Source organism: Pleurodeles waltl, chromosome 12 (assembly GCF_031143425.1).
Source record: "Pleurodeles waltl isolate 20211129_DDA chromosome 12, aPleWal1.hap1.20221129, whole genome shotgun sequence".
NCBI classification, from domain to species: Eukaryota; Metazoa; Chordata; class Amphibia; order Caudata; family Salamandridae; genus Pleurodeles; species Pleurodeles waltl.
The window spans coordinates 1,457,706-1,470,804 of NC_090451.1; the positions used below are offsets into that span (position 1 = coordinate 1,457,706).

At 39.6% G+C, this 13,099-nt stretch overlaps 5 non-coding genes across 5 annotated transcripts; all 5 read left to right on the top strand.

Moving 5' to 3' along the window:
• Positions 1-1,361: 1,361 nt before the first annotated feature.
• On the top strand, positions 1,362-1,443 carry TRNAS-GCU (transfer RNA serine (anticodon GCU)). The gene has a single exon. It is a non-coding gene; the product is annotated as a tRNA-Ser (tRNA).
• A 505-nt stretch (positions 1,444-1,948) lies between these two features.
• Positions 1,949-2,030, top strand: TRNAL-AAG (transfer RNA leucine (anticodon AAG)). The gene has a single exon. It is a non-coding gene; the product is annotated as a tRNA-Leu (tRNA).
• A 4,655-nt stretch (positions 2,031-6,685) lies between these two features.
• Positions 6,686-6,765, top strand: TRNAS-GCU (transfer RNA serine (anticodon GCU)). The gene has a single exon. It is a non-coding gene; the product is annotated as a tRNA-Ser (tRNA).
• A 505-nt stretch (positions 6,766-7,270) lies between these two features.
• On the top strand, positions 7,271-7,352 carry TRNAL-AAG (transfer RNA leucine (anticodon AAG)). The gene has a single exon. It is a non-coding gene; the product is annotated as a tRNA-Leu (tRNA).
• A 4,654-nt stretch (positions 7,353-12,006) lies between these two features.
• On the top strand, positions 12,007-12,088 carry TRNAS-GCU (transfer RNA serine (anticodon GCU)). Its single transcript has one exon. It is a non-coding gene; the product is annotated as a tRNA-Ser (tRNA).
• The last annotated feature ends 1,011 nt before the right edge of the window (positions 12,089-13,099 follow it).

Genomic DNA, 13,099 nt, shown 5'->3' on the forward strand with positions numbered 1-13,099 from the left:
ACTATCTGATGAAAATTGTAATTGTCTGTTTGCCTTTTCTTTCTAGGTACCAACTGCTCTTTGATAGAGGCCATAGTTAGATGTTTTCCAAATTTGAGTTTGCTAAATTGTTTTGCATGAAGCCCAACATGCTGATGCTAATACGAGGTTATTTAAGGTGTTCACTAAAATCAGACGTAAATAGACAAATGTCTGAGTTCTTGCTTTGTTGAACCATGCACTACTGAGACTTTGCTAAGTTGCTTCTTAATAATTATGTGTTAATACTGAGTGAATATTCTCTATGCATTGATTAATTGCGTTTCTAATTGCAAATCTGAAGAGTTACTAATGAGATGAATTGCTGATGAGATTAACAGAAATGACTTTAGATTGTAACCAGTAGGGAAATAAATATCCTAACACTTAACTAAATTGGTGTGGTTATTCATGACTGAAAGATCATGGTGTGTTCACTTTATTGACTCTCATAAAAGGTTATTGATTAGCATGCTGATTAGTTATTGCGATTGTTGTTGAGATATTGATCTATTGATTTGTGATGCCAAAAGACATCTCGTACTGGGAAGTCCCCGAACCTGGTCTAAAAGGTTCATCGACCTAGGCGTGTCTCCTTGTAAGTTTACTTATCAAGGCTCTGACGCGCCTTCACTAATAAAAAGTAATCTGATCGCTTGCTGCGGAGTCATCGTCAACAAAAACTACCAAAATATTACTTCAATGTATTGTAATTACGACTGCCTCAGTTTTATGCATTACGTGAGTAGTCGGACAGCAATTTATTTAGCGCAAAAATATTTATTGTTGATGCACGTACGTTTTTTAACTGAAGTGTCATAGCTGTAGCGGCAATACTCCCAGTTTAGGTGGTTTTATAAACTAAGTTTTACTTTCTCCTACTTAAAACTTTTTGCAGAACAATGCACATTAAATGGGAAGGCAGTTTTCCTTAATTGTGTACTATTTGCTGCCTAATGTTGACATGTAAGCACACCACCAATAATTGACACCTAGAGACTCGAAAGCGCCATACCTGTACAATATTTGTATGATATTGCACTTTAAATCCACGTACAACTGAATTAAAGCAATCTTAGCTCATTGGAGGGTAGTGTGATAGTACATCACATATGGATAGAACACGTTTGGAAAGTGTAATTTTCATGATTACATTACATTTAACATATAAATTCAAGCTGAAGTAGGGATGGACAACAAGGTCGTATAGAGCAAAGCTGAAGACAACAAGTTACCATAACAATCTGTAAATATATGCTCTTTATTATGTTTAGACAACTATCACCTAATAGAACACATTTTGGCTACCATATTTTGTACTCCTGAAACATGGTATTTTTGAAGATGAGGTGGCCGAGTGGTTAAGGCGATGGACTGCTAATCCATTGTGCTCTGCACGCATGGGTTCGAATCCCATCCTCGTCGGTTTATTGTTCCGTCTTTAGTTTTTAGTATGTGGTAGGGCTGGGTTAACCCTATTTTATGTGAAAGTTAAATGACATATCCCATGGTATTTCTGGCAGTACAACGGCTCAGTTTGGAAACACCGCTCAGTTGAGTACTGTGCTTAGGCATTACTGTAAACAGCGCCAGCCGGGTTCTGCTCATGAATCACAAAATCTTTCCTGAGGCGGAGGGTTGGTAAGTTGAGAGACGTAGATAGTTTTATTCCTTATCCTTAAAGAAAGAGAAGCAGCGCGTGCGGGACGCCAATGTAAGGGTTGTCTTCCTACGGACTCTCAGGACTGGCGCTCCCTGACACCTCCCATGGCCCGGGGCCAATCCTGACCTACTGAATGTATCACGTGCCTGCTGCTGTTGGCGTTGACTTTCCTAGGATCACTTCACAGGCTATACACCCTTATTCTCCAACTCCCCTATACAACAGAACATCTCACTTCAGAAAGCTTACAGAAACAGGTTTGCACAGGGTAGTGTGGCCGAGCGGTCTAAGGTGCTGGATTAAGGCTCCAGTCTCTTTGGAGGTGTGGGTTCGAATCCCACCGCTGCCAGTATTTTTCAACTCACAAACGTATTTTGTCTGCATCAGTGTCTCACTCTCTGCCTTCTGCACCTAGGATCCACATAGCGAGAGGTGAGACTATGTAAAGTGGTGACGTATATATATAAGGGTAGCCAGACAGTGGGACCGAGCCTTCTTATTTTAAAAAACCACAACCTAAGGTGACAAGAATTGTATCGGTAAACAAACCAGCTGTCTTGAAGTCTAACTATAGAGGCGACGAGAGGGGTCACTGTGATGCTGAAAGTTCAGTGAGTGTAAACAGTAGAACGCTGTGTGATACGTTTCCTTGCAGTGATGACAGCTCGCGTTTCTAAAGCAGAGAGCAAACATACAATGGGGAAGAAGAATAAATAAGGAAAGACATATATTAGATGCAGACAGTTATTATACTTTGCTTTTCACCTGTAACTCGCTCAACTGTCAGTGAATGCTGCGTTACCCTGCATAGCCAGGTCACCACAGCGGGTGTCCACAGTGTTTGGCCAAGTTACTATAGTTGTGAGCTTGTACATGTGAGGTAGGGAGGCTGAGCAGGCTAAACTGGCTAGATTTAGGCTCCAGTCTCTCTGGAGCCGTGTGCTTGAATCCCAACACTTTAAGTTTACTTGAACCAAATACTTTTGCAAAAAAGGTTCATGTAATAAATATTCATTAGGGTCGTGGTTGTGAGTATGACACTAATGGATAAAAGTGGGACTAACAATGCTACAATTCCTGAGACTACCACTGCACTAACAGCCTGGGAGAGGTTTGAGCTGGATACAAGATACTTGCATGAGGGAACTAACTCGAAAGGGGAACTATCCACTGATGTTTTCTATCGCTTGCTGAGTGAGTATGTTGACACAATGGATGCAAAAGATTGTTTTGTGTGTACACAGATTCCTGTTTCGGTACAAGAGGGGGTTACCTATCATAGACTGTCATTAACATATGGGATACGTTGTAGTCTGTTACTAACAAGATTCTATAACCAGGAAGAGATTCAATATTTTTACTCAAATCATGATCTTGTGTTTTCTAATGTGCCTATCATAGAGGATGTGAGTGGGGTAGCTAAGTACTATAGCATAAAGTTAGTTAAAGGATTCTTTCAGGCGACATTAACAATTAGTACATCTTATGCACACCACAATAATTTGACATGTTTGCTTACACCTGTAGAGAAAAGCTTTTCAGATCACACGGAAGAGAGAAGAAGGGCATTGAAGGGTAAACTAGAGAAAGGATTACAGCAACGGGCCTTTGCTAGTAGTGACGGTTATAGTGCAATTAGAGAACAAGGAATTTAGCTTTAGACGCACTACATGTAGGAAAGCTTTGCATATCCAAGACCAAATCATACTATGACAATGTGTTTGTAGGAATGAGTGAATGTAAGCGTGTGTTTTTGTTTCTGAGTAAATGGACGTTCATGTTAGATGGACAGGATCCAGCAATCCCCGGGATTTATTATATATGTGGACTTAATGCTTATTACCGTCTTCCAAAGGGATAGTATGGGACATGTTATTTGGGGATAGTTTTCCCAAAGATATATCAACTTGACGATTTGAAAAGGTTACCAAAATTGTCTGAATTACATCGTACTAGACATAAGAAAGAGACTGCTGCTGGTGTAGTAGGAGACATATTTGGGCCGATAATTTCTTCAGTGGGGGTTATTATGAACTCCATAAAGATTCAAAAGTTGTCTACTATTGAGAATAACATGCTGACAAACTTTTCAGGGGCTATACTCCTGATGGATACTGAACTTGCTGCGGAGGGGGCTATGACTCTTCAAAACAGGCTTGCTTTAGACATTCTTTTAGTGAAAAATGGCAGAGTTGGTAGATTGCTTAATGGGTGTAATTGTTGCGCTTACATACCAGATAATAGTAATGAGATTAGAAGTATGCTTACTAACTTGACTAGGGATAGTACGGACTTGAAGGATTTGAAAGAACCAGGTGTTTGGAAAAAGGTTGGGAAAGGATTTGCTTCAGTGGGAAATTGGATTAGTAACATTTGGCATGGGATATTGTCTAAAATAATACAGGGGATATTGATTGTTATAGATTGCTTATTTGGATCATGGGTGGCATGTAAAATTAGTAAAAGAATAAAATTGAAGATGGCGAAAAATAATAGGAGGAGGGAAGAAAAACAAAGGGAAAAATTATTCAGGGCAAGATCAAAGGGGAAACCAAGAAGGGAAGAGATTGATATGAGGGAATTTTAGTATGTAAAATTAGTAGGGAAGATTTGTGTGATGACAAGAGTCATCAGAGGAGGGATTGCTGGAGTGTGTCTTTTAAAATTAATATTAACATGAAAAGCTTACAATATATTGTGTAATGAAGCTGCATAAAAAATGTGTTAACGTAGAAATAATGCACACGTTTGAAATGTGCCCACGGGGAGTGGCTACCAATGTATACGAAGACTAATGAAAGTTATTAATGCTGAATTAATTATGTACTAATGTTTTTAATTTGTATTAACATATCAAAATTGGAGTTATGTATTAGGAGTTTGTTCATTAAGCAGTAGGCCTTAGTTTAGCGAAGGTCTGTGCCTAGCTGCCTGGTCTCATATTAAACTGTCTTTTTCTAACGTGCAATGTGCTATTTTCCTGAAGGACATGAAACTGTACTTTCCCAGAAGCTAGATATGTGTGTAGCTGTAGTAAATTCTTTCTCATGGGACCCTACTTGCTCAAGGAGACATTCTTGCTGAATGCAACAGTGTAATTTGTCACAGGTGCAAGGCTGCCTGGAGTAGGAGAAAACAATGGAACTACTGACTGTAGCGTAAAATGTAACTTTTCTTACCTGACATTCCAACCGATGAAAACGTCAATAACATGGGCCAATCAACGACATGAGAACTGTGGTTTGTGTAAAACTCTGGTGAAGATTATTGGACAGAGATGGCGATGCTCCAATGATTATCCATTGAGGAATTAGGAGTAAATTAGACAGTTTTGATTTAACCACATGACCCGAGGAGAAATCAGGCATTTATTGGACATTCCACTCCAAGCCATTCTTTGCCATTCTACTGAGCCATTTAGGCCATTTCGTTTGAGACTTTGCCGTTTGTTCGCCCTGTTACTCTAAACCACCCTTTACTTATTCCTTACCTGATACTTACTTCTCCTCTATATGAGGGAAGTTCTTGTTCCTTAGCTGTGCCATACTGATACTTTGCCCTGTCCTTTCTTTGCTGATGATGCAAACGACTGATGTCCCGAGGACGAAGACTGACGCTGTTTGCTGATCCGTTGGATGGGTAACTATCTGATGAAAATTGTAATTGTCTGTTTGCCTTTTCTTTCTAGGTACCAACTGCTCTTTGATAGAGGCCATAGTTAGATGTTTTCCAAATTTGTGTTTGCTAAATTGTTTTGCATGAAGCCCAACATGCTGATGCTAATACGAGGTTATTTAAGGTGTTCACTAAAATCTGACGCAAATAGACAAATGACTGAGTTCTTGCTTTGTTGAACCATGCACTACTGAGACTTTGCTAAGTTGCTTCTTAATAATTATGTGTTAATACTGAGTGAATATTCTCTATGCATTGATTAATTGTGTTTCTAATTGCAAATCTGAAGAGTTACTAATGAGATGAATTGCTGATGAGATTAACAGAAATGACTTTAGATTGCAACCAGTAGGGAAATAAATATCCTAACACTTAACTAAATTGGTGTGGTTATTCATGACTGAAAGATCATGGTGTGTTCACTTTATTGACTTTCATTAAAGGTTATTGATTAGCATGCTGATTAGTTATTGCGATTGTTGTTGAGATATTGATCTATTGATTTGTGATGCCAAAAGACATCTCGTACTGGGAAGTCCCCGAACCTGGTCTAAAAGGTTCATCGACCTAGGCGTGTCTCCTTGTAAGTTTACTTATCGAGGCTCTGACGCGCCTTCACTAATAAAAAGTAATCTGATCGCTTGCTGCGGAGTCATCGTCAACAAAAACTACCAAAATATTACTTCAATGTATTGTAATTACGACTGCCTCAGTTTTATGCATTACGTGAGTAGTTGGACAGCAATTTATTTAGCGCAAAAATATTTCTTGTTGATGCACGTACGTTTTTAAACTGAAGTGTCATAGCTGTAGCGGCAATACTCCCAGTTTAGGTGGTTTTATAAACTAAGTTTTACTTTCTCCTACTTAAAACTTTTTGCAGAACAATGCACATTAAATGGGAAGGCAGTTTTCCTTAATTGTGTACTATTTGCTGCCTAATGTTGACATGTAAGCACACCACCAATAACTGACACCTAGAGACTAGAAAGCGCCATACCAGTACAATATTTGTATGATATTGCACTTTAAATCCACGTACAACTGAATTAAAGCAATCTTAGCTCATTTGAGGGTAGTGTGATAGTACATCACATATGGATAGAACACGTTTGGAAAGTGTAATTTTCATGATTACATTACATTTAACATATAAATTCAAGCTGAAGTAGGGATGGACAACAAGGTCGTATAGAGCAAAGCTGAAGACAACAAGTTACCATAACAATCTGTAAATATATGCTCTTTATTATGTTTAGACAACTATCACCTAATAGAACCCATTTTGGCTACCATATTTTGTACTCCTGAAACATGGTGTTTTGAAGATGAGGTGGCCGAGTGGTTAAGGCGATGGACTGCTAATCCATTGTGCTCTGCACGCGTGGGTTCAAATCCCATCCTCAAAGGTTTATTGTTCCGTCTTTAGTTTTTAGTATGTGGTAGGGCTGGGTTAACCCTATTTTATGTGAAAGTTAAATAACATAACCCATGGTAATTCCAGCAGTACAACTGCTCAGTTTGGAAACACCGCTCAGTTGAGTACTGTGCTTAGGCATTACAGTAAACAGCGCCAGCCAGGTTCTGCTCATGAATCACAAAATCTTTCCTGAGGCGGAGGGTTGGTAAGTTGAGGGACGTAGATAGTTTGATTCCTTATCCTTAAAGAAAGAGAAGCAGCGTGTGCGGGACGCCAATGTAAGGGTTGTCTTCCTACGGACTCTCAGGACTGGCGCTCCCTGACACCTCCCATGGCCCGGGGCCAATCCTGACCTACTGAATGTATCACGTGCCTGCTGCTGTTGGCGTTGACTTTCCTAGGATCACTTCACAGGCTATACACCCTTATTCTCCAACTCCCCTATACAACAGAACATCTCACTTCAGAAAGCTTACAGAAACAGGTTTGCACAGGGTAGTGTGGCCGAGCGGTCTAAGGTGCTGGATTAAGGCTCCAGTCTCTTTGGAGACGTGGGTTCGAATCCCACCGCTGCCAGTATTTTTCAACTCACAAACGTATTTTGTCTGCATCAGTGTCTCACTCTCTGCCTTCTGCACCTACGATCCACATAGCGAGAGGTGAGACTATGAAAGTGGTGACGTATATATATAAGGGTAGCCAGACAGTGGGACCGAGCCTTCTTATTTTAAAAAACCACAACCTAAGGTGACAAGAATTGTATCGGTAAACAAACCAGCTGTCTTGAAGTCTAACTATAGAGGCGACGAGAGGGGTCACTGTGATGCTGAAAGTTCAGTGAGTGTAAACAGTAGAACGCTGTGTGATACGTTTCCTTGCAGTGATGACAGCACGCGTTTCTAAAGCAGAGAGCAAACATACAATGGGGAAGAAGAACAAATAAGGAAAGACATATATTATATGCAGACAGTTATTATACTTTGCTTTTCACCTGTAACTCGCTCAACTGTCGGTGAATGCTACGTTACCCTGCATAGCCAGGTCACCACAGCGGGTGTCCACAGTGTTTGGCCAAGTTACTATAGTTGTGAGCTTGTAGATGTGAGGTAGCGTGGCTGAGCAGGCTAAACTGGCTAGATTTAGGCTCCAGTCTCTCTGGAGCCGTGGGCTTAAATCCCAACACTTTAAGTTTACTTGAACCAAATACTTTTGCAAAAAAGGTTCATGTAATAAATATTCATTAGGGTCGTGGTTGTGAGTATGACACTAATGGATAAAAGTGGGACTAACAATGCTACAATTCCTGAGACTACCACTGCACTAATAGCCTGGGAGAGGTTTGAGCTGGATACAAGATACTTGCACGAGGGAAATAACTCGAAAGGGGAACTATCCACTGATGTTTTCTATCGCTTGCTGAGTGAGTATGTTGACACAATGGATGCAAAAGATTGTTTTTTGTGTACACAGATTCCTGTTTCGGTACAAGAGGGGGTTACCTATCATAGACTGTCATTAACATATGGGATACGTTGTAGTCTGTTACTAACAAGATTCTATAACCAGGAAGAGATTCAATATTTTTACTCAAATCATGATCTTGTGTTTTCTAATGTGGCTATCATAGAGGATGTGAGTGGGGTAGCTAAGTACTATAGCATAAAGTTAGTTAAAGAATTATTTCATGCGACATTAACAATTAGTACATCTTATGCACACCACAATAATTTGACATGTTTGTTTACACCTGTAGAGAAAAGCTTTTTAGATCACACGGAAGAGAGAAGAAGGGCATTGAAGGGTAAACTAGAGAAAGGATTACAGCAACGGGCCTTTGCTAGTAGTGACGGTTATAGTGCAATTAGAGAACAAGGGAAGTTAGCTTTAGACGCACTACATGTAGGAAAGCTTTGCATATCCAAGACCAAATCATACTATGACAATGTGTTTGTGGGAATGAGTGAATGTAAGCGTGGGTTTTTGTTTCAGAGTAAATGGACATTCATGTTAAATGGAGAGGATCCAGCAATCCCCGGGATTTATTATATATGTGGACTTAATTCTTATTACCGTCTTCCAACGGGATAGTATGGGACATGTTATTTGTAGATAGTTTTCCCAAAGATATATCAACTTGACGATTTGAAAAGGTTACCAAAATTGTCTGAATTACATCGTAATAGACATAAGAATGAGACTGCTGCTGGTGTAGTAGGAGACATATTTGGGACGATAATATCTTCAGTGGGAGTTATTATGAACTCCATAAAGATTCAAAAGTTGTCTACTATTGAGGATAACATGGTGACAAACTTTTCAGGGGGCTATACTCCTGATGGATACTGAACTTGCTGCGGAGGGGGCTATGACTCTTCAAAACAGGCTTGCTTTAGACATTCTTTTAGTGAAAAATGGCAGAGTTTGTAGATTGCTCAATGGGTGTAATTGTTGCGCTTACATACCAGATAATAGTAATGAGATTAGAAGTATGCTCACTAACTTGACTAGGGACAGTACGGACTTGAAGGATTTGAAAGAACCAGGTGTTTGGAAAAAGGTTGGGAAAGGATTTGCTTCAGTGGGAAATTGGATTGGTAACATTTGGCATGGGATATTGTCTAAAATAATACAGGGGATATTGATTGTTATAGATTGCTTATTTGGATCATGGGTGGCATGTAAAATTAGTAAAAGAATAAAATTGAAGATGGGCGAAAAATAATAGGAGGAGGGAAGAAAAACAAAGGAAAAATTATTCAGGGCAAGATCAAAGGGGAAACCAAGAAGGGAAGAGATTGATATGAGGGAATTTTAGTATGTAAAATTAGTAGGGAATATTTGTGTGATGACAAGAGTCATCAGAGGAGGGATTGCTGGAGTGTGTCTTTTAAAATTAATATTAACATGAAAAGCTTACAATATATTGTGTAATGAAGCTGCATAAAAAATGTGTTAACGTAGAAATAATGCACACGTTTGAAATGTGCCCACGGGGAGTGGCTACCAATGTATACGAAGACTAATGAAAGTTATTAATGCTGAATTAATTATGTACTAATGTTTTTAATTTGTATTAACATATCAAAATTGGAGTTATGTATTAGGAGTTTGTTCATTAAGCAGTAGGCCTTAGTTTAGCGAAGGTCTGTGCCTAGCTGCCTGGTCTCATATTAAACTGTCTTTTTCTAACGTGCAATGTGCTATTTTCCTGAAGGACATGACACTGTACTTTCCCAGAAGCTAGAGATGTGTGTAGCTGTAGTAAATTCTTTCTCATGGGACCCTACTTGCTCAAGGAGACATTCTTGCTGAATGCAACAGTGTAATTTGTAACAGGTGCAAGGCTGCCTGGAGTAGGAGAAAACAATGGAACTACTGACTGTAGCGTAAAATGTAACTTTTCTTACCTGACATTCCAACCGATGAAAACGTCAATAACATGGGCCAATCAACGACATGAGAACTGTGGTTTGTGTAAAACTCTGGTGAAGATTATTGGACAGAGATGGCGATGCACCAATGATTATCCATTGAGGAATTAGGAGTAAATTAGACAGTTTTGATTTAACCACATGACCCGAGGAGAAATCAGGCCTTTATTGGACATTCCACTCCAAGCCATTCTTTGCCATTCTACTGAGCCATTTAGGCCATTTCGTTTGAGACTTTGCCGTTTGTTCGCCCTGTTACTCTAAACCACCCTTTACTTATTCCTTACCTGATACTTACTTCTCCTCTATATGAGGGAAGTTCTTGTTCCTTAGCTGTGCCATACTGATACTTTGCCCTGTCCTTTCTTTGCTGATGATGCAAACGACTGATGTCCCGAGGACGAAGACTGACGCTGTTTGCTGATCCGTTGGATGGGTAACTATCTGATGAAAATTGTAATTGTCTGTTTGCCTTTTCTTTCTAGGTACCAACTGCTCTTTGATAGAGGCCATAGTTAGATGTTTTCCAAATTTGTGTTTGCTAAATTGTTTTGCATGAAGCCCAACATGCTGATGCTAATACGAGGTTATTTAAGGTGTTCACTAAAATCTGACGCAAATAGACAAATGACTGAGTTCTTGCTTTGTTGAACCATGCACTACTGAGACTTTGCTAAGTTGCTTCTTAATAATTATGTGTTAATACTGAGTGAATATTCTCTATGCATTGATTAATTGCGTTTCTAATTGCAAATCTGAAGAGTTACTAATGAGATGAATTGCTGATGAGATTAACAGAAATGACTTTAGATTGTAACCAGTGGGGAAATAAATATCCTAACACTTAACTAAATTGGTGTGGTTATTCATGACTGAAAGATCATGGTGTGTTCACTTTATTGACTCTCATTAAAGGTTATTGATTAGCATGCTGATTAGTTATTGCGATTGTTGTTGAGATATTGATCTATTGATTTGTGATGCCAAAAGACATCTCGTACTGGGAAGTCCCCGAACCTGGTCTAAAAGGTTCATCGACCTAGGCGTGTCTCCTTGTAAGTTTACTTATCAAGGCTCTGACGCGCCTTCACTAATAAAAAGTAATCTGATCGCTTGCTGCGGAGTCATCGTCAACAAAAACTACCAAAATATTACTTCAATGTATTGTAATTACGATTGCCTCAGTTTTATGCATTACGTGAGTAGTCGGACAGCAATTTATTTAGCGCAAAAATATTTCTAGTTGATGCACGTACGTTTTTAAACTGAAGTGTCATAGCTGTAGCGGCAATACTCCCAGTTTAGGTGGTTTTATAAACTAAGTTTTACTTTCTCCTACTTAAAACTTTTTGCAGAACAATGCACATTAAATGGGAAGGCAGTTTTCCTTAATTGTGTACTATTTGCTGCCTAATGTTGACATGTAAGCACACCACCAATAACTGACACCTAGAGACTCGAAAGCGCCATACCAGTACAATATTTGTATGATATTGCACTTTAAATCCACGTACAACTGAATTAAAGCAATCTTAGCTCATTTGAGGGTAGTGTGATAGTACATCACATATGGATAGAACACGTTTGGAAAGAGTAATTTTCATGATTACATTACATTTAACATATAAATTCAAGCTGAAGTAGGGATGGACAACAAGGTCGTATAGAGCAAAGCTGAAGACAACAAGTTACCATAACAATCTGTAAATATATGCTCTTTATTATGTTTAGACAACTATCACCTAATAGAACACATTTTGGCTACCATATTTTGTACTCCTGAAACATGGCATTTTGAAGACGAGGTGGCCGAGTGGTAAAGGCGATGGACTGCTAATCCTTTGTGCTCTGCACGCGTGGGTTCGAATCCCATCCTCGTCGGTTTATTGTTCTGTCTTTAGTTTTTAGTATGTGGTAGGGCTGGGTTAACCCTATTTTATGTGAAAGTTAAATGACATATCCCATGGTATTTCCAGCAGTACAACGGCTCAGTTTGGAAACACCGCTCAGTTGAGTACTGTGCTTAGGCATTACTGTAAACAGCGCCATCCGGGTTCTGCTCATGAATCACAAAATCTTTCCTGAGGCGGAGGGTTGGTAAATTGAGGGACGTAGATAGTTTGATTCCTTATCCTTAAAGAAAGAGAAGCAGCGCGTGCGGGACGCCAATGTAAGGGTTGTCTTCCTACGGACTCTCAGGACTGGCGCTCCCTGACACCTCCCATGGCCCGGGGCCAATCCTGACCTACTGAATGTATCACGTGTCTGCTGCTGTTGGCGTTGACTTTCCTAGGATCACTTCACAGGCTATACACCCTTATTCTTCAACTCCACTATACAACAGAACATCTCACTTCAGAAAGCTTACAGAAAGCTGTTTGCACAGGGTTGTGTGGCCGAGCAGTCTAAGGTACTGGATTAAGGCTCCAGTCTCTTTGGAGGTGTGGGTTTGAATCCCACCGCTGCCAGTATTTTTCAACTCACAAACGTATTTTGTCTGCATCAGTGTCTCACTCTCTGCCTTCTGCACCTACGATCCACATAGCGAGAGGTGAGACTATGTAAAGTGGTGACGTATATATATATAAGGGTAGCCAGACAGTGGGACCGAGCCTTCTTATTTTAAAAAACCACAACCTAAGGTGACAAGAATTGTATCGGTAAACAAACCAGCTGTCTTGAAGTCTAACTATAGAGGCGACGAGAGGGGTCACTTTTATGCTGAAAGTTCAGTGAGTGTAAACAGTAGAACGCTGTGACATACGTTTCCTTGCAGTGATGACAGCTCGCGTTTCTAACGCAGAGAGCAAACATACAATGGTGAAGAGGAATAAATAAGGAAAGACATATATTATATGCAGACAGTTATTATACTTTGCTTTTCACCTGTAA